Source organism: Rutidosis leptorrhynchoides, chromosome 1, assembly GCF_046630445.1.
Source record: "Rutidosis leptorrhynchoides isolate AG116_Rl617_1_P2 chromosome 1, CSIRO_AGI_Rlap_v1, whole genome shotgun sequence".
Classification (NCBI taxonomy): domain Eukaryota; kingdom Viridiplantae; phylum Streptophyta; class Magnoliopsida; order Asterales; family Asteraceae; genus Rutidosis; species Rutidosis leptorrhynchoides.
Window position 1 is genome coordinate 137880001 of NC_092333.1, and position 25142 is coordinate 137905142.

Here is a 25142-nt window from a genome sequence, read left to right on the forward strand (position 1 = left end):
TTTTTTTTTCTTTTTTTCTTTTTTTTTTTGAAAAAAGGTAAAGATGTTTTTTTATTCTTCTAAATATTACGTGTATCTACTGGTTTTTGTCGGATCACTCACCTAATAATTTCCTATCTCTAATAGAAAAATAATATATATACTCCTCCATCCCGCTATAAGTGTCCACATTTGACTTCCAAAGTCTTTCTTCGTCAACTTTGATTGTAAACATTTTTTATTTGTGTTATATAATATTTGATGAAAATTATATAAATAAATTGCGTTAAAACCCAATCTATACATATAAATTTTATGAAATATCATATAACACAAATAAAGATATAAACGGCCAAAATTTATAAAGAAAGACTTTGAAAGTCAAATGTGAATATTTATAGGGGAGGATGGAGTATTATGTTAGACCATTTATGATAGTGGATATGGTGAAGTTCTGAAAAAATTGTAAAAATAATATATATATATATATATATATATATATATATATATATATATATATATATATATATATACATATATATATATATACATATATATATATATACATATATATATATATATATATATATATATATATATATATATATATATATATATAGTGGTAGGATCAAGAGGGAAGTAACCAATCGGGGGGAAACGGGGGGAAGCAAATTTTTTTATTTTTTTCGTTTTTTGAAAAAACGTTGTTCACGAACATTATAGATGAGATGAAAATATGAACATCTAGTAGAGACACTTTGTGATAAATGTTTTTATTTTGGCGGAAAAACGCTCGAAGAAGTAATATATAACAATTATCGTATTTTTCAAGCGTATTTTGAGGTTTTAGCTATTGGGGTATAGATATTAGGGTTTAGATATTAGGGTTTATAGGGTTTAGATATTAGGGTTCAGAAAGTTAGGGTTTAGGGTTTAGATTTAGGGTTTAGATTTAGGATTTAGATTGAGTTTTTAACACGAACGGTTTAGAGTTTAGGGTTTAGGGTTTAGGGTTTAGGGTTTGGTGTTTTGGGTTTATGGAATAAACCCAAAACACCAAACCCTAAACCCTAAACCCTAAACTCTAAATCGGGCTAAATTTTACTTCACAAAACATGAAAAAAAAACGTTCATATTCTTCACGAACAATATTATCTTGAATGTTATTTTTGTCGATCGTTTTCCCGCCTAAATAATAACATTCATCACGAAGTGTCTCTTCTAAATGTTCATATTTTCGTGTAATCTTGATTCCGGAAGAAAAAAAATTTCAAAAAAAACGGAATTTTTTTTTTTTTTGCTTCCCCCCGCTTCCCCCCGATTGGTTACTTCCCCATTGATCCTATATATATATATATATATATATATATATATATATATATATATATATATATATATATATATATATATATATATATATATATATATATATATATATATATAGTAGCAGGATCAATGGGGAAGTAACCAATCAGGGGGAAGTAACCAATCGGGGGGAGGTAATTTTTTTTTTTTTCATTTTTTTTGGATTTTTTTTCAGGCATCAAGATCACACGAAAATATGAACATTTAGAAAAGACACTTCGTGATTAATGTTATTATTTAGGCGGGAAAACGATCGACAAAAATAACATTCAAGATAATATTGTTCGTGAAGAATGATAACGTTTTTTTTTTCTTCATGTTTTGTGAAGTAAAATTTAGCCCGATTTAGAGTTTAGGGTTTAGGGATTAGGGTTTAGGATAAACCCAAAACACCAAACCCAAACTCTAAACCCTAAACCCTAAGCTCTAAACCGTTCGTGTTAAAAACTCAATCTAAATCCTAAATCTAAACCCTAAACCCTAAATTTCTAAACCCTAATATCTAAACCCTATAAACCCTAATATCTAAACCCTAATATCTAAAACCTCAACATACGCTCGAAAAACACGATAATTGTTATATATTAGTTCTTCGAGCGTTTTTTCGCCAAAATAAAAACATTTATCACAAAGTGTCTTTATTAAATGTTCTTATTTTCATCCAATCTATAATGTTCGTGAGCAAAGTTTTTTAAAAAACGAAAAAAAAAAAATTTTGCTTCCCCTGCTTTCCCCTGATTGATTACTTCCCTCTTGATCCTACCACTATATATATATATATATATATATATATATATATATATATATATATATATATATATATATATATATATATATATATATATTATAAAAGATGAAAAAGGAGCATCATTATCAGTATTATAAAGGGTCTAACATAATATATACGGCGTATTATTGTTATAGAGTGAGTGAAAAAAAATGAGAGTGAAAAAAAGAGAGTTGAAAGCAATTTTTTGACCGATTGCTATTATTTGAGAAAAATGAGAGTGAAAGAAAAGAGAGTTGAAAGCTAAACTTAAAGCTGTAGTCTCTGAGATTTGGAAAATTAGATCTTATGGGGTGCCTGATCACCTAGCCACCTAAAACCTTTTTCCGATTTGGGATTGGTTGTCGAAAGTTCGCTACATGAATCAAGGAAGTTATTGTCATAAGAGTGAAGTGATCATATAAAGAATATGCCAAATATGTGAAACGATTGTGCACTTATAGCCCCTATCATAGGGTATAATGAGCATGGACCCACTGAAGGCATAAGAATGAGTAGCATAAAGTATTAGTAAGATATATTCACCTGGCTTGTGATGTGTAAGGTATTTGAGGTTCATTAGTAAATCTTAACCTAATCCTTATGCGCTTAATATTAATGCAGACATGAGTATGAGTTTTGCTAGTTAAGAAGTTAAAATGGACAAAAACACAAACATATGTACAATTCTACTTATGTTTGATATTTCGATTTAAATTCTATTTATCTACTTATGAAAGGAGCCACGTTAAGAATTCTAAACATTATAAAGTATTGATTAATTTGATCAATGTAATCATGACTAACCAATGCATGTTTTGAGTTTTGACTTAACTTTTAACTTTTTAATGCTAACCTTTTTCTTTAAACGTTTTATTAGACACTTACACCAGAAATCAAATTTTTCTTCAAAAATTACACAAGTTTGAATTAAAATTTTTACTTAAGAATGAATTGATAGATTTCCATTCCCTTAAGAAGGATAGAAGTTCTTTTTGAACTTGATTTACCATTACGTTTTAAGAATGCTTGGTTTAATCTGTTGACCACTATCTCTTAATTTATTTAAAATTTTCATAAATATAAGTTTTAGTTTACTTGAGGGCAAGTAAAGTTTAAGTGTGGGGAATTTGATAACGCCTAAATTATACATAATTTTATAATCATTAAAAGACGTTATCTTGGAATTTAATTATCATTTTACATAGTTTCTTATTTAAATGTTATTAATTTTAGTGAAAATATTTTTTTTTAATGTTTTGGCTTAGAAAATGTGATAAAACATGATAAAAACATGCTAAAGCAGAAAAAAGGTACATCCGTCGGCTGTGAAGAGGTGAAACTGCCGATTATGGAGTAGAAGTTGCAGAAAGAATCAACCAGAAAAGGAAGTGACTTGAAGATCAAGTAAATTAAGAAGATCCGACGGCTATTCTATATATAGCCACCAGTTGTGGTGACTAATTCCGTGTACTTAAAGCCAAAGTCATCATGAATAAGGAAATAGAATTTGAGTCGGATACAAATAGAGGAAAGCCACTGGCTATGGTCAATAAAGCCGACGACTGTGATGCTAATTACGGAATTACTTTCGCTTCATGAAACTTGGTGATCAACAAAAATTTCCGGTTGGGGATAAGTTTCGACAGCCACCGGCTATGGTGTCGGTTTTCAAAAATTATAAATAGAGGCCGAATTTTCCAGTTTTCAATGTACAATTTTGAAATCAGTTTTATAGGGTTAAGTTTCGAATTTAGTATGATTTTTTTACCACTTAGGGTTGAGATTTCAATTGTAATTTGCTTTTGGAATCAAGTTTTGCTCAAGTTAATTCAAGTTTTTACTTTCTTTATTGTTTAAGGTACGTTTCTTGTTTAAATTACTTGCATTCTTTTTAATTATGTCTTTCTTTATCTGCAATTGTTTAAATTCGTCTCCAACTATGAGCTAAACGTTCATAGTGGTTATTTGGACGAAAACGATGAATCTGAGATTATTGCATGATAGCCCCCAACTATGGTCTCACAGCTGCAGGCAGTGGTCCATAAAACCGACGACTTAAGTATTGTTACTGTTTTCTGTGATTTTGTTTATTTTGTTTATTACTGATTTAATCTGAAACATTATTGGCATGCTTAATGTATAAGTGGATAGTTATGTAGTGACCCGAACTTTTCCATGTTTATATATATTATTTGAGATTGATATTTACATGATTAAATGTTTCCAACATGTTAAGCAATCAAACTTGTTAAGACTTGATTAATTGAAATATGTTTCATATAGACAATTGACCACCCAAGTTGACCGGCGATTCACGAACGTTAAAACTTGTAAAAACGACATGACGATATATATATGGATATACATATGGTTAACATGAGATTATGATAAGTAAGTATCTCCATAAGTATATTAACAATGAGTTACATACATATAAATAAGACTACTAACTTAAGGATTTCGAAACGAGACATATATGTAACGATTATCGTTGTAACGACATTTAAATGAATATATATCATATTAAGATATATTAATATATCATAATATCATGATAATATAATAATTTAAAATCTCATTTGATATTATAAACATTGGGTTAACAACATTTAACAAGATCGTTAACCTAAAGGTTTCAAAACAACACTTACATGTAACGACTAACGATGACTTAACGACTCAGTTAAAATGTATATACATGTAGTGTTTTAATATGTATTTATACACTTTTGAAAGACTTCAATACACTTATCAAAATACTTCTACTTAACAAAAATGCTTACAATTACATCCTCGTTCAGTTTCATCAACAATTCTACTCGTATGCACCCGTATTCGTACTCGTACAATACACAGCTTTTAGATGTATGTACTATTGGTATATACACTCCAATGATCAGCTCTTAGCAGCCCATGTGAGTCACCTAACACATGTGGGAACCATCATTTAGCAACTAGCATGAAATATCTCATAAAATTACAAAAATATGAGTAATCATTCATGACTTATTTACATGAAAACAAAATTACATATCCTTTATATCTAATCCATACACCAACGACCAAAAACACCTACAAACACTTTCATTCTTCAATTTTCTTCATCTAATTGATCTCTCTCAAGTTCTATCTTCAAGTTCTAAGTGTTCTTCATAAAATCCAAAAGTTCTAGTTTCATAAAATCAAGAATACTTTCAAGTTTGCTAGCTCACTTCCAATCTTGTAAGGTGATCATCCAACCTCAAGAAATCTTTGTTTCTTACAGTAGGTTATCATTCTAATACAAGGTAATAATCATATTCAAACTTTGGTTCAATTTCTATAACTATAACAATCTTATTTCAAGTGATGATCTTACTTGAACTTGTTTTCGTGTCATGATTCTGCTTCAAGAACTTCGAGCCATCCAAGGATCCATTGAAGCTAGATCCATTTTTCTCTTTTCCAGTAGGTTTATCCAAGGAACTTAAGGTAGTAATGATGTTCATAACATCATTCAATTCATACATATAAAGCTATCTTATTCGAAGGTTTAAACTTGTAATCACTAGAACATAGTTTAGTTAATTCTAAACTTGTTCGCAAACAAAAATTAATCCTTCTAACTTGACTTTTAAAATCAACTAAACACATGTTCTATATCTATATGATATTCTAACTTAATGATTTAAAACCTGGAAACACGAAAAACACCGTAAAACCGGATTTACGCCGTCGTAGTAACACCGCGGGCTGTTTTGGGTTAGTTAATTAAAAACTATGATAAACTTTGATTTAAAAGTTGTTATTCTGAGAAAATTATTTTTATTATGAACATGAAACTATATCCAAAAATTATGGTTAAACTCAAAGTGGAAGTATGTTTTCTAAAATGGTCATCTAGACGTCGTTCTTTCGACTGAAATGACTACCTTTACAAAAACGACTTGTAACTTATTTTTCCGACTATAAACCTATACTTTTTCTGTTTAGATTCATAAAATAGAGTTCAATATGAAATCATAGCAATTTGATTCACTCAAAACGGATTTAAAATGAAGAAGTTATGGGTAAAACAAGATTGGATAATTTTTCTCATTTTAGCTACGTGAAAATTGGTAACAAATCTATTCCAACCATAACTTAATCAACTTGTATTGTATATTATGTAATATTGAGATACCATAGACACGTATACAATGTTTCGACCTATCATGTCGACACATCTATATATATTTCGGAACAACCATAGACACTCTATATGTGAATGTTGGAGTTAGCTATACAGGGTTGAGGTTGATTCCAAAATATATATAGTTTGAGTTGTGATCAATACTGAGATACGTATACACTGGGTCTTGGATTGATTCAAGATAATATTTATCAATTTATTTCTGTACATCTAACTGTGGACAACTAGTTGTAGGTTACTAACGAGGACAGCTGACTTAATAAACTTAAAACATCAAAATATATTAAAAGTCTTGTAAATATATTTTGAACATACTTTGATATATATGTATATATTGTTATAGGTTCGTGAATCAACCAGTGGCCAAGTCTTACTTCCCGACGAAGTAAAAATCTGTGAAAGTGAGTTATAGTCCCACTTTTAAAATCTAATATTTTTGGGATGAGAATACATGCAGGTTTTATAAATGATTTACAAAATAGACACAAGTACGTGAAACTACATTCTATGGTTGAATTATCGAAATCGAATATGCCCCTTTTTATTAAGTCTGGTAATCTATGAATTAGGGAACAGACACCCTAATTGACGCGAATCCTAAAGATAGATCTATTGGGCCTAACAAACCCCATCCAAAGTACCGGATGCTTTAGTACTTCGAAATTTATATCATATCCGAAGGGTGTCCCGGAATGATGGGGATATTCTTATATATGCATCTTGTTAATGTCGGTTACCAGGTGTTCACCATATGAATGATTTTTATCTCTATGTATGGGATGTGTATTGAAATATGAAATCTTGTGGTCTATTGTTACGATTTGATATATATAGGTTAAACCTATAACTCACCAACATTTTTGTTGACGTTTAAAGCATGTTTATTCTCAGGTGAATATTAAGAGCTTCCGCTGTTGCATACTAAAATAAGGACAAGATTTGGAGTCCATGTTTGTATGATATTGTGTAAAAACTGCATTCAAGAAACTAATTTCGATGTAACATATTTGTATTGTAAACCATTATGTAATGGTCGTGTGTAAACAGGATATTTTAGATTATCATTATTTGATAATCTACGTAAAGCTTTTTAAACCTTTATTTATGAAATAAAGGTTATGGTTTGTTTTAAAAATGAATGCAGTCTTTGAAAAACGTCTCATATAGAGGTCAAAACCTCGCAACGAAATCAATTAATATGGAACGTTTTTAATCAATAAGAACGGGACATTTCAGTTGGTATCAGAGCTGGTATAACGCCGTCCATGTGTGGCGGGTTAGTCGTAAAGGAGGTTCTCACAGTGTTACCTGTGACGAAGCATTGGCTCTTACTCCTTGCGATCCCTTATGAGGGTTGGCAGTAGCCGAGAGGCAGGCCCTAAAATCAGTATCTGAGGTACACTCAGTGGTCACCAGGCGGTTAGCTGGGAAGGCACTGGGTGGGACGGTGGTTGTCCCCAACTGTATTTAAGTTGGTATCCGAGCGTTGGTCTTAGAGAACCAGAATTTTTCGTTAGTGTGTCTTATCGAGTTTGTTAGGATGCATTAGTGAGTCTGGACTTCGACCGTGTTTACTTGAAAAATGATTGCTTAACAAATTTTGTTGGAAACTATATATTTTTAACATGTGAATATTATGTGATATATTAATCTCTTAACGCGTTTGATATTATGTGATAGATGCCTACCTCTAGAACAAGTCCCATTGACTCACCTAATAATAATGAAGAGTCAAATGTAAATTGGAATGATTCGTGGACTGATTCACAAGTTCCCGAAGAGGAACCGGAAGAAGAGTCGGAACCGGAAGAAGAATCGGAACCGGAAGAAGAATCGGAACCGGATGAAGAAATAGAACCGGTGGGGGAAATAATAAAACGGTTAAGTAAAAGAAAATCCTCAACCAACCGACCAAGGTTAATTATGGTCAATGGTGTTTCCGCCAAGGAAGCAAAATATTGGGAGGATTACCAATTCTCCGATGAATCGGATTCCGACGAGAATTCCGATGATGTTATAGAAATTACCCCAACTGAATTTAAAAAGGCAAAAGAAAATAATAAGGGAAAGGGCATAAAAATAGAGAAATCTAATTCCAACCCCGATGAACTTTATATGTATCGTCAACGCCCGAAGTCCTTAAGTTGTAACAATGACCCGGGAACCTCTAAACCACCAGGTTTTTCTAAACCAATGTGGACAACGACGGCTCGTATTAGGGGAACATCATATATCCCTAGAAATTTGGCAAAACGAACCAAAACTGAAGAAGAAGAAACGAGCGAGTCGGAATAAGATAGTTGTATTTGTGTGGTGTAATATATGTAATATAGTGTTCTTATGCTTTATGATATATGTAAAAATTGCTTGTATTAATAAGTATTTTTTTATGAATCTAACTCTTGTCTATTTTACAGTTTAAAAACACAAAATGGATAGACAACCCAATATTTTAAGAGACCTACCCGGAGACATGATTGATGAAATCTTGTCTAGAGTCGGCCAGAATTCCTCGGCACAACTATTTAAGGCGAGATCAGTTTGTAAGACATTCGAAGAACGTTCCAAGAATGTCTTGGTTTATAAGAGACTTTCGTTTGAAAGATGGGGGATATCACATTGGGAAACCCATAAGTTACGATGTGTTTACTTTGACGCATATATTGCGGGGAACCCAAATGCTATTTTACGCAACGGGTTAAGAAATTATTTTGACTCAATATATCCGAATATTGGACTTCGTGATTTAGAAAAAGCGGCTAACATGCAACATAAAGAAGCATGTTATGCTTACGGATTAGTAATGTTCGCTTCTCACCAAAGTGAGAACAAGAACATCGGGCTACAACTATTAAACAAAACGTTTCCACAAGTGACGGAGTCGGTAATTGGGGTAAGAAATGAGGTTTTTAGATTATTACGGGACTGTTGGACATTACGTAACCCTCGTCCCTTTGATGACGTTACAACACGCTGTCTTATCAACGACCATAACGGTTATGTTGCACAAGACCAAGGATGGGAAGTAGTCCTAGTAAAACCAGAATGCATGACTTGTTTCTGGACGTATGAATTACGTGTCTTTATTGCCTTTGCTGAACGACTTGTGTACTAGCTAGAATTGTCTTCACAACTATCTTGTATCAAAGTTATTGTGTGCTATATTTCATGCTTTATGTAAAATAAGCGGTATTGTAAGTTTGTAAAATATTGTATAAAAGTTTGAACGCGAAATATTATTACAATCAGTTTTTCATATAGAATTGTAGTAGTTGAATTGTATATTAGCTACTAAGTATGAACTTAACGGGTAGGTACTACCCGAATTTAAACTTATAAAACGCTAATATGAAGAAAAAGCTTTTATAAATGAGTTCATATTATGCTACGAAATACTATTAACTACTCTTAATATTCTGTATGATTAACTTGTTCCATTTAACTATTTTGAAGGAAATGGCACCGACTACTCGACACACCGTGAATATGAATGAAGAGGAATTCCGTACTTTTCTAGCTTCAAACATAGCCGCAGTACAGGCTGCGCTACATACCAACAATAACCTTGGATCTAGCAGTACAGGAAATCGTGTAGGATGCACCTACAAAGAATTCACTGCCTGCAAACCTTTGGAATTTGATGGAACCGAAGGACCGATCGGATTGAAACGGTGGACCGAGAAGGTTGAATCGGTGTTTGCCATAAGTAAGTGTACTGAAGAGGACAAAGTGAAGTACGCTACGCATACCTTCACAGGTTCTGCGTTAACATGGTGGAATACCTATCTAGAGCAAGTGGGACAAGACGATGCGTACGCACTACCGTGGTCAGCATTCAAGCACTTGACGAACGAGAAGTACCGTCCCAGAACCGAGGTCAATAAGCTCAAGACAGAACTTAGAGGGTTACGAACCCAAGGATTTGATATTACCACGTACGAAAGACGATTCACAGAATTGTGCCTATTGTGTCCGGGAGCATTCGAAGATGAGGAAGAGAAGATCGACGCGTTTGTGAAAGGATTACCGGAAAGAATCCAAGAAGATATAAGTTCACACGAGCCCGCCTCCATACAACAGGCATGTAGAATGGCTCACAAACTAGTGAACCAGATTGAAGAAAGAATTAAAGAACAGACTGCTGAAGAGGCCAATGTGAAGCAAGTCAAAAGAAAGTGGGAGGAAAACGGTGATAAGAATCACCAATACAACAACAACAGCAATTACAACAATAATCGCAACAATTATCCCAACAATCGCAACATCAATCGCAACTACAACAAACGGCCCAACAACAACAACAACAACAACAACAGCAACTACAACAATCATCCCAACAACAATAATAACCGCAACAACAACAACAATCAGAAGCAGCTATGCCAAAGGTGTGAAAAGAATCACTCGGGGTTCTGCACCAAATTTTGCAACAAGTGTAAAAGAAATGGTCATAGCGCGGCGAAGTGTGAGGTCTACGGACCAGGGGTTAATAGAACGAAAGGAACAAATGGTGTCGGAACGAGTAATGGCGGAGCAAGTAGTGTCGGAGCAAGTTATGCCAATGTAGTTTGTTATAAATGTGGAAAACCAGGCCACATTATTAGAAATTGCCCGAACCAGGAGAACACGAATGGACAAGGCCGTGGAAGAGTTTTCAATATTAATGCGGTAGAGGCACAGGAAGACCCGGAGCTTGTTACGGGTACGTTTCTTATTGACAATAAATCTGCTTACGTTTTATTTGATTCGGGTGCGGATAGAAGCTATATGAGTAGAGATTTTTGTGCTAAATTAAGTTGTCCATTGACGCCTTTGGATAGTAAATTTTTACTCGAATTAGCAAATGGTAAATTAATTTCAGCAGATAATATATGTCGGAATCGAGAAATTAAACTGGTTAGCGAAACATTTAAGATTGATTTGATACCAGTAGAGTTAGGGAGTTTTGATGTGATAATCGGTATGGACTGGTTGAAAGAAGTGAAAGCGGAGATCGTTTGTTACAAAAATGCAATTCGCATTATACGAGAAAAAGGAAAACCCTTAATGGTGTACGGAGAAAAGGGCAACACGAAGCTACATCTTATTAGTAATTTGAAGGCACAAAAACTAATAAGAAAAGGTTGCTATGCTGTTCTAGCACACGTCGAGAAAGTACAAACTGAAGAAAAGAGCATCAATGATGTTCCCATTGCAAAAGAATTTCCCGATGTATTTCCGAAAGAATTACCGGGATTACCCCCACATCGATCCGTTGAATTTCAAATAGATCTTGTACCAGGAGCTGCACCAATAGCTCGTGCTCCTTACAGACTCGCACCCAGCGAGATGAAAGAACTGCAAAGCCAATTACAAGAACTTTTAGAGCGTGGTTTCATTCGACCAAGCACATCACCGTGGGGAGCTCCTGTTTTGTTTGTCAAGAAGAAAGATGGTACATTCAGGTTGTGTATCGACTACCGAGAGTTGAACAAACTTACCATCAAGAACCGCTACCCACTACAGAGAATCGACGACTTATTTGATCAACTACAAGGCTCGTCTGTTTATTCAAAGATTGACTTACGTTCCGGGTATCATCAAATGCGGGTGAAAGAAGATGATATTCCAAAGACTGCTTTCAGAACACGTTACGGTCATTACGAGTTTATGGTCATGCCGTTTGGTTTAACTAATGCACCAGCTGTGTTCATGGACCTTATGAACCGAGTGTGTGGACCATACCTTGACAAGTTTGTCATTGTTTTCATTGATGACATACTTATTTACTCAAAGAATGACCAAGAACACGGTGAACATTTGAGAAAGGTGTTAGAAGTATTGAGGAAGGAAGAATTGTACGCTAAGTTTTCAAAGTGTGCATTTTGGTTGGAAGAAGTTCAATTCCTCGGTCACATAGTGAACAAAGAAGGTATTAAGGTGGATCCGGCAAAGATAGAAACTGTTGAAAAGTGGGAAACCCCGAAAACTCCGAAACACATACGCCAGTTTTTAGGACTAGCTGGTTACTACAGAAGGTTCATCCAAGACTTTTCCAGAATAGCAAAACCCTTGACTGCATTAACGCATAAAGGGAAGAAATTTGAATGGAATGATGAACAAGAGAAAGCGTTTCAGTTATTGAAGAAAAAGCTAACTACGGCACCTATATTGTCATTGCCTGAAGGGAATGATGATTTTGTGATTTATTGTGATGCATCAAAGCAAGGTCTCGGTTGTGTATTAATACAACGAACGAAGGTGATTGCTTATGCGTCTAGACAATTGAAGATTCACGAACAAAATTATACGACGCATGATTTGGAATTAGGCGCGGTTGTTTTTGCATTAAAGACTTGGAGGCACTACTTATATGGGGTCAAAAGTATTATATATACCGACCACAAAAGTCTTCAACACATATTTAATCAGAAACAACTGAATATGAGGCAGCGTAGGTGGATTGAATTGTTGAATGATTACGACTTTGAGATTCGTTACCACCCGGGGAAGGCAAATGTGGTAGCCGATGCCTTGAGCAGGAAGGACAGAGAACCCATTCGAGTAAAATCTATGAATATAATGATTCATAATAACCTTACTACTCAAATAAAGGAGGCGCAACAAGGAATTTTAAAAGAGGGAAATTTAAAGGATGAAATACCCAAAGGATCGGAGAAGCATCTTAATATTCGGGAAGATGGAACCCGGTATAGGGCTGAAAGGATTTGGGTACCAAAATTTGGAGATATGAGAGAAATGGTACTTAGAGAAGCTCATAAAACCAGATACTCAATACATCCTGGAACGGGGAAGATGTACAAGGATCTCAAGAAACATTTTTGGTGGCCGGGTATGAAAGCCGATGTTGCTAAATACGTAGGAGAATGTTTGACGTGTTCTAAGGTCAAAGCTGAGCATCAGAAACCATCAGGTCTACTTCAACAACCCGAAATCCCGGAATGGAAATGGGAAAACATTACCATGGATTTCATCACTAAATTACCAAGGACTGCAAGTGGTTTTGATACTATTTGGGTAATAGTTGATCGTCTCACCAAATCAGCACACTTCCTACCAATAAGAGAAGATGACAAGATGGAGAAGTTAGCACGACTGTATTTGAAGGAAGTCGTCTCCAGACATGGAATACCAATCTCTATTATCTCTGATAGGGATGGCAGATTTATTTCAAGATTCTGGCAGACATTACAGCAAGCATTAGGAACTCGTCTAGACATGAGTACTGCCTATCATCCACAAACTGATGGGCAGAGCGAAAGGACGATACAAACGCTTGAAGACATGCTACGAGCATGTGTTATTGATTTCGGAAACAGTTGGGATCGACATCTACCGTTAGCAGAATTTTCCTACAACAACAGCTACCATTCAAGCATTGAGATGGCGCCGTTTGAAGCACTTTATGGTAGAAAGTGCATGTCTCCGATTTGTTGGAGTGAAGTGGGGGATAGACAGATTACGGGTCCGGAGATTATACAAGAAACTACCGAGAAGATCATCCAAATTCAACAACGGTTGAAAACCGCCCAAAGTCGACAAAAGAGCTACGCTGACATTAAAAGAAAAGATATAGAATTTGAAATTGGAGAGATGGTCATGCTTAAAGTTGCACCTTGGAAAGGCGTTGTTCGATTTGGTAAACGAGGGAAATTAAATCCAAGGTATATTGGACCATTCAAGATTATTGATCGTGTCGGACCAGTAGCTTACCGACTAGAGTTACCTCAACAACTCGCGGCTGTACATAACACTTTCCACGTCTCGAATTTAAAGAAATGTTTTGCTAAAGAAGATCTCACTATTCCGTTAGATGAAATCCAAATCAACGAAAAACTTCAATTCTTCGAAGAACCCGTCGAAATAATGGATCGTGAGGTTAAAAGACTTAAGAAAAACAAGATACCAATTGTTAAGGTTCGATGGAATGCTCGTAGAGGACCCGAGTTCACCTGGGAGCGTGAAGATCAGATGAAGAAGAAATACCCGCATCTATTTCCAGAAGATTCGTCAACACCTTCAACAGCTTAAAATTTCGGGACGAAATTTATTTAACGGGTAGGTACTGTAGTGACCCGAACTTTTCCATGTTTATATATATTATTTGAGATTGATATTTACATGATTAAATGTTTCCAACATGTTAAGCAATCAAACTTATTAAGACTTGATTAATTGAAATATGTTTCATATAGACAATTGACCACCCAAGTTGACCGGCGATTCACGAACGTTAAAACTTGTAAAAACGACATGACGATATATATATATGGATATACATATGGTTAACATGAGATTATGATAAGTAAGTATCTCCATAAGTATATTAACAATGAGTTACATACATATAAATAAGACTACTAACTTAAGGATTTCGAAACGAGACATATATGTAACGATTATCGTTGTAACGACATTTAAATGAATATATATCATATTAAGATATATTAATATATCATAATATCATGATAATATAATAATTTAAAATCTCATTTGATATTATAAACATTGGGTTAACAACATTTAACAAGATCGTTAACCTAAAGGTTTCAAAACAACATTTACATGTAACGACACTCAGTTAAAATGTATATACATGTAGTGTTTTAATATGTATTTATACACTTTTGAAAGACTTCAATACACTTATCAAAATACTTCTACTTAACAAAAATGCTTACAATTACATCCTCGTTCAGTTTCATCAACAATTCTACTCGTATGCACCCGTATTCGTACTCGTACAATACACAGCTTTTAGATGTATGTACTATTGGTATATACACTCCAATGATCAGCTCTTAGCAGCCCATGTGAGTCACCTAACACATGTGGGAACCATCATTTAGCAACTAGCATGAAATATCTCATAAAATTACAAAAATATAAGTAATCATTCATGACTTATTTACATGAAAACAAAATTACATATCCTTTATATCTAATCCATACACCAACGACCAAAAACACCTACAAACACTTTCATTCTTCAATTTTCTTCATCTAATTGATCTCTCTCAAGTTCTATCTTCAAGTTCTAAGTGTTCTTCATAAAATCCAAAAGTTCTAGTTTCATAAAATCAAGAATACTTTCAAGTTTGCTAGCTCACTTCCAATCTTGTAAGGTGATCATCCAACCTCAAGAAATCTTTGTTTCTTACAGTAGGTTATCATTCTAATACAAGGTAATAATCATATTCAAACTTTGGTTCAATTTCTATAACTATAACAATCTTATTTCAAGTGATGATCTTACTTGAACTTGTTTTCGTGTCATGATTCTGCTTCAAGAACTTCGAGCCATCCAAGGATCCATTGAAGCTAGATCCATTTTTCTCTTTTCCAGTAGGTTTATCCAAGGAACTTAAGGTAGTAATGATGTTCATAACATCATTCAATTCATACATATAAAGCTATCTTATTCGAAGGTTTAAACTTGTAATCACTAGAACATAGTTTAGTTAATTCTAAACTTGTTCGCAAACAAAAATTAATCCTTCTAACTTGACTTTTAAAATCAACTAAACACATGTTCTATATCTATATGATATGCTAACTTAATGATTTAAAACTTGGAAACACGAAAAACACCGTAAAACCGGATTTACGCCGTCGTAGTAACACCGCGCGCTGTTTTGGGTTAGTTAATTAAAAACTATGATAAACTTTGATTTAAAAGTTGTTATTCTGAGAAAATTATTTTTATTATGAACATGAAACTATATCCAAAAATTATGGTTAAACTCAAAGTGGAAGTATGTTTTCTAAAATGGTCATCTAGACGTCGTTCTTTCGACTGAAATGACTACCTTTACAAAAACGACTTGTAACTTATTTTTCCGACTATAAACCTATACTTTTTCTGTTTAGATTCATAAAATAGAGTTCAATATGAAATCATAGCAATTTGATTCACTCAAAACGGATTTAAAATGAAGAAGTTATGGGTAAAACAAGATTGGATAATTTTTCTCATTTTTGCTACGTGAAAATTGGTAACAAATCTATTCCAACCATAACTTAATCAACTTGTATTGTATATTATGTAATCTTGAGATACCATAGACACGTATACAATGTTTCGACCTATCATGTCGACACATCTATATATATTTCGGAACAACCATAGACACTCTATATGTGAATGTTGGAGTTAGCTATACAGGGTTGAGGTTGATTCCAAAATATATATAGTTTGAGTTGTGATCAATACTGAGATACGTATACACTGGGTCGTGGATTGATTCAAGATAATATTTATCGATTTATTTCTGTACATCTAACTGTGGACAACTAGTTGTAGGTTACTAACGAGGACAGCTGACTTAATAAACTTAAAACATCAAAATATATTAAAAGTGTTGTAAATATATTTTGAACATACTTTGATATATATGTATATATTGTTATAGGTTCATGAATCAACCAGTGGCCAAGTCTTACTTCCCGACGAAGTAAAAATCTGTGAAAGTGAGTTATAGTCCCACTTTTAAAATCTAATATTTTTGGGATGAGAATACATGCAGGTTTTATAAATGATTTACAAAATAGACACAAGTACGTGAAACTACATTCTATGGTTGAATTATCGAAATCGAATATGCCCCTTTTTATTAAGTCTGGTAATCTATGAATTAGGGAACAGACACCCTAATTGACGCGAATCCTAAAGATAGATCTATTGGGCCTAACAAACCCCATCCAAAGTACCGGATGCTTTAGTACTTCGAAATTTATATCATATCCGAAGGGTGTCCCGGAATGATGGGGATATTCTTATATATGCATCTTGTTAATGTCGGTTACCAGGTGTTCACCATATGAATGATTTTTATCTCTATGTATGGGATGTGTATTGAAATATGAAATCTTGTGGTCTATTGTTACGATTTGATATATATAGGTTAAACCTATAACTCACCAACATTTTTGTTGACGTTTAAAGCATGTTTATTCTCAGGTGAATATTAAGAGCTTCCGCTGTTGCATACTAAAATAAGGACAAGATTTGGAGTCCATATTTGTATGATATTGTGTAAAAACTGCATTCAAGAAACTGATTTCGATGTAACATATTTGTATTGTAAACCATTATGTAATGGTCGTGTGTAAACAGGATATTTTAGATTATCATTATTTGATAATCTACGTAAAGCTTTTTAAACCTTTATTTATGAAATAAAGGTTATGGTTTGTTTTAAAAATGAATGCAGTCTTTGAAAAACGTCTCATATAGAGGTCAAAACCTCGCAACGAAATCAATTAATATGGAACGTTTTTAATCAATAAGAACGGGACATTTCAAGTTACTTAGGTTAACACATTATTAATCCTAAGTTGATTATTTGCTTGATATAAATTACTTAGAAGATTAGCCACATTGTAATAGGTATTTAAATTGCATGAAATCTAGTTAACGATCATTAGAAGTAATTAAGGGGTAAATAATAGTCATGCTTACATAGTGAGAATTGATTTATTAGGTTTAATCAAAGAACCCTTATTTCTGTGAGCTTGTATGAACAAATGCATGAGAATCTGGTTAGGTTGAATATTAGCACATCACTAAATTTGATCTGATAAGATTTATTAGCTTATTATTTGTCAGTCTGATTGAAATGTTATCCGAGTTCTCATCACAAAACCTATTTATTATGCAATTATATGAATTCTATGAAATCAAGATATTAACTTTGTATGCCCACTTAGTTGATAGTTGATGTGCGTAGAGGTGTATACGAAATAATTATATTTTTATTGCGAAATACTATTAAATACGATACAATTTTACACAAGTTATTTATTTATTTATAGAGTGGATATACCTAAACCTTGCTACAACACTTATAGGCAGTGTACCTAATCGTACAGTAGTGTAGTTTTTAGTAAGTTCGGTTCGTCCACAGGGAAGTAGCCAAGTTTAACGCTATATTTTTAAAACTAAATTTGTATATAAATATATATATATAAATATAAGAAGTATTATTATTATTATAAAAGGGGATTTTTACCGTTTAATGACCGGTTTGTCGATTTTATGTCTTAAGTCGCAGTTAAAACCTAATGTAAAAAATATATATATATAACTTGATTTAAAGCATAAAGTAAATGACAATAATTAAAGTGCAATAAATTAAAATGCGATAAATAAAATGACAATAAATAAAATTGCGATAATTAAAAAGTACGATAATTAAAAGTGCAATTAAATAAAATGACAGTAAATAAAAATGCGATGAAATATGAAATAAAGAAATTATGCTTATTTAAACTTCCATAATCATGATGTTTGACGTGTTGATTTTAGTTTATTACCATGGGTTAATTTTCCTTTGTCCTGGATTATTCGATATGTCCATACGGTTTTGTCCATAATAGTCCATCAGTCATAAATATAAAGTGCGAGAGTCTTCGTCAAATTATCCTTACACCCGAAGTCAAATATTCCAACTAATTGGGGATTCGAATTTTAACAAGGTCTTAATACTTTGTTTACTGAATACACCAGGTTATCGACTGCGTGTAATCCAAGGTTTTATTACTTTGTTAACAATTACACCAATTACCCTTGAATGTAATCCACCCCTGTTTCAACTAGTCCATTAACTATTAATCCAGTTCCGTGTCCGGTAAAATGAACAATTATTGGTATTTATAGATATCCCGCCCACCGTACCCGATTAAGCGTATGTGGTTATTTATAGATACGTCAAATTATAACCTTTATATTAAATTAACGAGGTATCGTTAAGTTAATATAAAACCCATTAATAGCCCATAGTCTAATTTCCACAAGTGTCGTTCTTTTATCCAAACCTCAATTATGGTCCAAAGCCCAATTACCCAATTTTAATATTTAGCCCAACATCACGATTACTTCGGCATTAAATAAGCATAATAATAACTTAGCTATGAGACATTAATTTAAAAAGGTTAAACATAACTTACAATGATTAATAATAGCGTAGCGTTACACGGACAGAATTTCGACTTACACACTTACAACATTCACTAACATACCCTTATTATTATTAAATTAAAATTAAAATTAAAATTATAAATTTTATATATATATATATATATATATATATATATATATATATATATATATATATATATATATATATATATTACGTAGAGAGTGAGAGATAGATTAGAAAAAGATGTGTTTTTTCGTGCAGAATTCGATGGCTTTTATAGGCCCACATTTTACTGTGCAGCTCCGCGAGTGCAGGGCTTTTGTTCTTCTTAACTCCGCGAGTGCAGAGGTCTTAAATACAGCTCACATTATGATCCAAAACGTGGGCGGCTTTTAATTAATATATATAATAATATATAATTAATTATATATTATATTATATTCTTGTGCACAGTTGACTTGTAATTTTTGGTCCGTTGCGTCGCGCGTTGAGAGTTGACTTTGGTCCCGGTTCCGGATTTTCGAACGTCCTTGCGTATAATTTAATATCTTGTATTTTGCGTTTTGCAGCTCGTACTCTTGTAATTTTTAGACGTTCCTCATCAATAATTTGAACCACTTTGATTGTACTTTGTACTTTTTAGCTTTTTGGTCGTTTGCGTCTTCAATTCGTCGAATCTTCCTTTTGTCTTCACTTTTTATTATTTAAACGAATATTATTTGTAAATAGGACAATTGCAACTAAAAGCTTGTCTTTTTTGAGGGATAATGCTATGAAATATATGTTCGTTTTTAGCATTATCAAATATTCCCACACTTGAACGTTGCTTGTCCTCAAGCAATATAGTACTTGAATAAAAACATACTTTAATCACTTCTTTATTCTTCACACTTTGTACATCAGTGATTTCAATACGGCGGTATGAACAATGATAGTAACGATGTGGTTTACAGTCCCACATGACTATGAAAATTTAGATCCTTAAGGAAATTGGATCTTTATGAAAACATTTGATCTTTTGAAAATTTAATCTAGCTTTTACCCTAGATAAGTTTTCCGGAATAACCCTTCACCGGTGTTTGAAATTTTTTTTTTGTGGGTTTTGTGGGTTTTAGATTTGAAAATTTTAGCTCAAAACTTGCGGTTTTGTGTCACCCACTTGCTAACCTTGTATTGGGAAAGCAACACGTCCAGTATACTTGCTCCGTATATTACCTTTCGGTAAACTACCGTTCGGTTGTAAAGGAAAGCGTTGAACAAGCAACTGTTAAGGCAATGTCCCGTGACATGCTTTTGATTATGGTCTATAACGTGTCGGATGCAATTACTATCCTTTGTAGGAGAAATAGTAAAGATCACCCTATAATTTTTCAATCTGGCACAAGGTCCTGTCTTCGACCATACTATGCAACCACCGTTCTTACGGTTGACACCCGATTTGGTTCAGGTGACCTAATGAATTTCGGTGAATTCTTAGGATTTTACGTTCAATGGTAATGAACGCATTGAAAATGGGTTTTCAGAAAACAAATCGGTTTTAATTTGATCAAAATATTTTCTCGTTCAAGCTCGAGTTTAGATATCATCGAATTTCATGAGTTTGTAATTCTCAATCTTTAAGGTCAATCTCAAGGATTGAGTAATATCAGGCTTAAAAGCTGATTTTTAATCTTTAAGGAGATTATCCTTTCTGGGGGTCCGATTCATTAGTCTTATCAAGTTAATTTGCATGACGCCCTCCCCATTGTACGAGACAGATCCTCTCATGGTTAGGATAAGTCTGACCACTTGGCGACCCTGTTTGATGCTGAGGTCCGTGGATTTCCTGCTGATTTTAGAGATGACTTTTCTAGATTTTTCGTCAACCTACAGCTGGTCTGGACGACAACTTCCTGACCTAAATGAAGAAGTGCGTGTCTTTTTCTCTCGGAAGACTTTACTTCCTTTTAAATTACAATAAACTGGGTAAAACTGATTAATATCGTCCAAAAGAAAAGTATTTTCAATTATTTGTACAAAAATATGTGATATATGTTCTAAATAACTTGGTAAATTTTTCCCACACTTGGCTTTTATTTTCCTTTCTTTGCCTTTTTATTGTCCTCTATTCCATTTTAAAAGAATTCTAACATTTTGGGTTGTTTCTCAATTTATGTCCTTTCCGAGGTAACAATAATTTCGATGTTAACACCTAGTTTTATCGTTCATAAATATGTATAAACATGATTTTGAATTCATTTATTTGAAAATTTTGAAAATTTTTACTAGAATTGGTAGTCAGTATATAAGACTAGGGCTGTTCTTTATTATCAGAGAGCACTAGATTCTAATACAACTACTGCATTACTAGTATTTTTAATGGTAACCAAGTGTTTAAGTCAAAAAATTTTAAAAATCCGAAAGAATTTAACCCCTTCCCACACTTAAGATCTTGCAATGCCCTTATTTGCAAGAAATCAGTGACAATTTAAATTATTGAGGGTGATTAGCGTAGAAAAATGATTAAATTTTACCAAAGTTTTCAAACATATTGGCGTTTGTTTGTGAATGATAAATGGTGCACATCATTTGTTCATTCCGTCTTGTTGTTACCTCACATTTGTTTTTCGTTTTGTCGTCAAAATTAGTAGTTTTTGCTAAACTTAATGTCAGTTTTTGAAAGTGCGCTGTTTTACCCTGTTTTGTACATAAGATAAACTACAAACATACATAATATTTTTATTATTCTTATTATTATATTTTTTTTATAAAATCTTTATTTATTAAAACAATTTAAATGAATAATTTTTTAAAGTTTTGTTTCCTTTTACTTTAGGTAGTTTCGGTATGTTTACCTAGTCCGTCCCTAGACAAAATTTAAAATTTGTCGTTTTTAAAGCGATTGTTTTTGGGTTTTTTTTAATGTTTTTGGCATACTTTAATTCAATAAGATTAAAAATAATGATAATAAAAATTCTCGTGCCTCCCTCGGGTAAAGCAATTTCGTATAAAGTAAATTTTTTGTTTTTAAATTCACACCAAACTTAAATTTAAAATGCATAAAATTAAAAATTCATATAAATATTATTATACATACAAACTTATATTAAAAATATTAATTTTTCAAATATTTACAAACTTAAATATATTGATTTTAAAAAGTTTACAATATTAGTTTAATATTTATATATTAAATTTAAAAATATGGTAAAAATTAAAATTAAAAATCTTTTTGGTCTTTTATCCCACTTTAATCAATCAAATATTATCAAAAATATACGCCCCTCTTTTCGGTAAAGTAATTTCGGTTCCATAACCTAGTTTTACTCCTGACGAATTTCTGAAATATTTTGGGTTGATTGATTAAAGATATTTATACCTTTAGAATAAACGGTAAATTTCTCAGTGATGTAATAAATTTTTGTATGATATCAATAATTTCGGTTACGCATACCTAATTTTATTGAATACCAATTTAATAATTTATAGCGAATGATTCAGCACTTATTATCAAAAGGTTAAAAGCAATAAAAATAAAAATAAAAACTGTACATACTTACATGTGAGAAAGAATTCTCAGAGACCTGCTTTAGCTGACTCATAGGAGAGTCGTGTGATTTGATTTTCCATAGCTACGTAAGCGTAACCTCGATTCTTCAATAACTTTTCTTCTAAACATATGAACGGTCCTTCTCTGCATAGAGTAACAAATTCGGTATTTGAATATGTTTGATTATTCGAACATTTACCTTCGTGTGACCATTTTCCGCATTTATAACATCTTTCAAGGTGTCGTGCTCTTCTTTTTGTTGTGGATTTTGATTTTCCTTTACCAAAATGTGTCTTATGATGATCTTTCCTTAGTTCTTTCCTAACTTCGTCACATCTGCCTCTTATTACTGACACCAGGTCACTCGGGAGTGTGTCATTATTATGTTTAGTAATCAAAGCGTGTAGCATTAGACCATGGTTCAAATCAAAGGAATTCTTCATCTCTTAAAACCTAAAAAAAATAAAAATTCAGAATGGGGGGAGAAGACTAGTTCTTTAGGGTCTGCTAGGGAAAGACCATTCGGATTCCATTCTCGGAAACTACACGAAAATAGAATATCTAACTCTAATAGAAATATATATTATCCTTAAAAGACTTGATTCTCCCCACACTTAGTTAGATGTGGTGTTGAAATTGTGATTAACGTTATTTTCAATTGGATCATCAACAACTTGTATATCTCTGAATTTTGCTTCAATCCATTTGTTGATTTCCTCCGTAACTTTCACAAATTCAACTAACATCGCCTTTTATTTTGGCGATAAATTGGATACTAATCGGTTACATAACTTAAAGTTCCCTTAATCCTAGCATCGAATCCGTTTATAAAGTTTCTTCGTTGAACTGTTAAAAACGGGTTCATCTAATTTCGTATCATCAATAGGGTTCTTTGTTATCGGATCATCATTAATTGTTTCTTCATCTTCCCCACAATTAGGCATTTTTATTGGTTTAATAGTTTTGGTTGGTGGAGATCTAGACTTTTGGTTCACAAAGGTGACCGATTTATCACCATCCCTAAGTGTCATTCTACCTTCTCTTACATCAATGAATGCCTCGGTGGTTGCTAAAAATGGGTGACCTAAAATTAGAGGAATATCAAGATTTTCCTCCATATCAATAACTATAAAATTTACAACAAAGCTCAAACTTCCCACTTTAACAAGTAAAATATTGGCTATTCTAACCGTGTGTTTAATGGTTAGGTCAAATGATTGAACACCTATTTTGGTTGGTTTTAATTTAGCCACACATAATCTTTTGTATAAGGAAAGAGGCATAATATTTGCACTTGCTCCTAAATCTGCGAGTCCATTATATATAGCACCATCATTAAGCAAGCAAGAAATAATAAATTCACCCGGGTCTCCTACTTTAGTAAGTCAAGTTGGTTTGTTAACCTTTTTCGGGTGTTCTTTTCTTGGTTCTTTCACTTCTATTTGAACTTCTTTTTCTTCATTTCTTGGAATGGGAGGTTTGTATAGAAATTCTTCTTCATCACTCCAATTTGAATCCTCTCCATTTTTCAATTTTGATTTTTCATATGTTGTTGATAACATATTTATGTTTTCATTTTGAAGGTTTTCTTGGGTGGTGAAATTATGATTGACTTCATTGTCAACTTCCATCGGACCATGTATGTAATGTTTAACTCTATGACCATTAACTTTAAATTCAATCCCATTTGAATTTATTAACTCTATTGTTCTGTATGGGAAAACTCTTTTGACTATAAATGGTCCAGACCATCTTGATTTCAATTTTCCAGAAAATAGCTTGAATCGTGAATTGAAAAGAAGAACTTTATCTCCTTCCTTAAATTCTTTTGAACTTCTGATTCTTTTATCATGCCATTTCTTCGTTCTTTCTTTATAGATTAACGAATTTTCATACGCCTCAAGTCTTAATTCTTCTAATTTGTTTAGTTGACTTAACCGTAGACGTCCGGCTTCATGTAAATCAAGATTACATATCTTAAAAGCCCAAAATGCTTTGTGTTCAATTTCTATTGGAAGATGACATGCTTTTCCGTAAACGAGTTTAAAAGGTGTGGTTCCAATTGGAGTTTTGTAGGCTGTTCTAAAAGCTCAGAGTGCATCCTCCAATTTCATAGACCATTCCTTCAGATTTGATCCTACGGTTTTCTCTAGAATACGTTTTAATGCTCGGTTGGTATTTTCAACTTGTCCACTTGTTTGTGGATGATAAGCGGTTGAGATTTTATGAGTTACTCCATATCTTTTGAGAACTTTCTCAAGTTGATTATTACAAAAATGAGTACCCCGATCACTTATTAAAGCTTTCGGTGTTCCGAACCTTGCAAAAAGACGTTTTAAAAAGTTGACTATAACTCGTGCATCGTTAGTTGGGAGAGCTTGTGCTTCCGCCCATTTAGATACATAATTA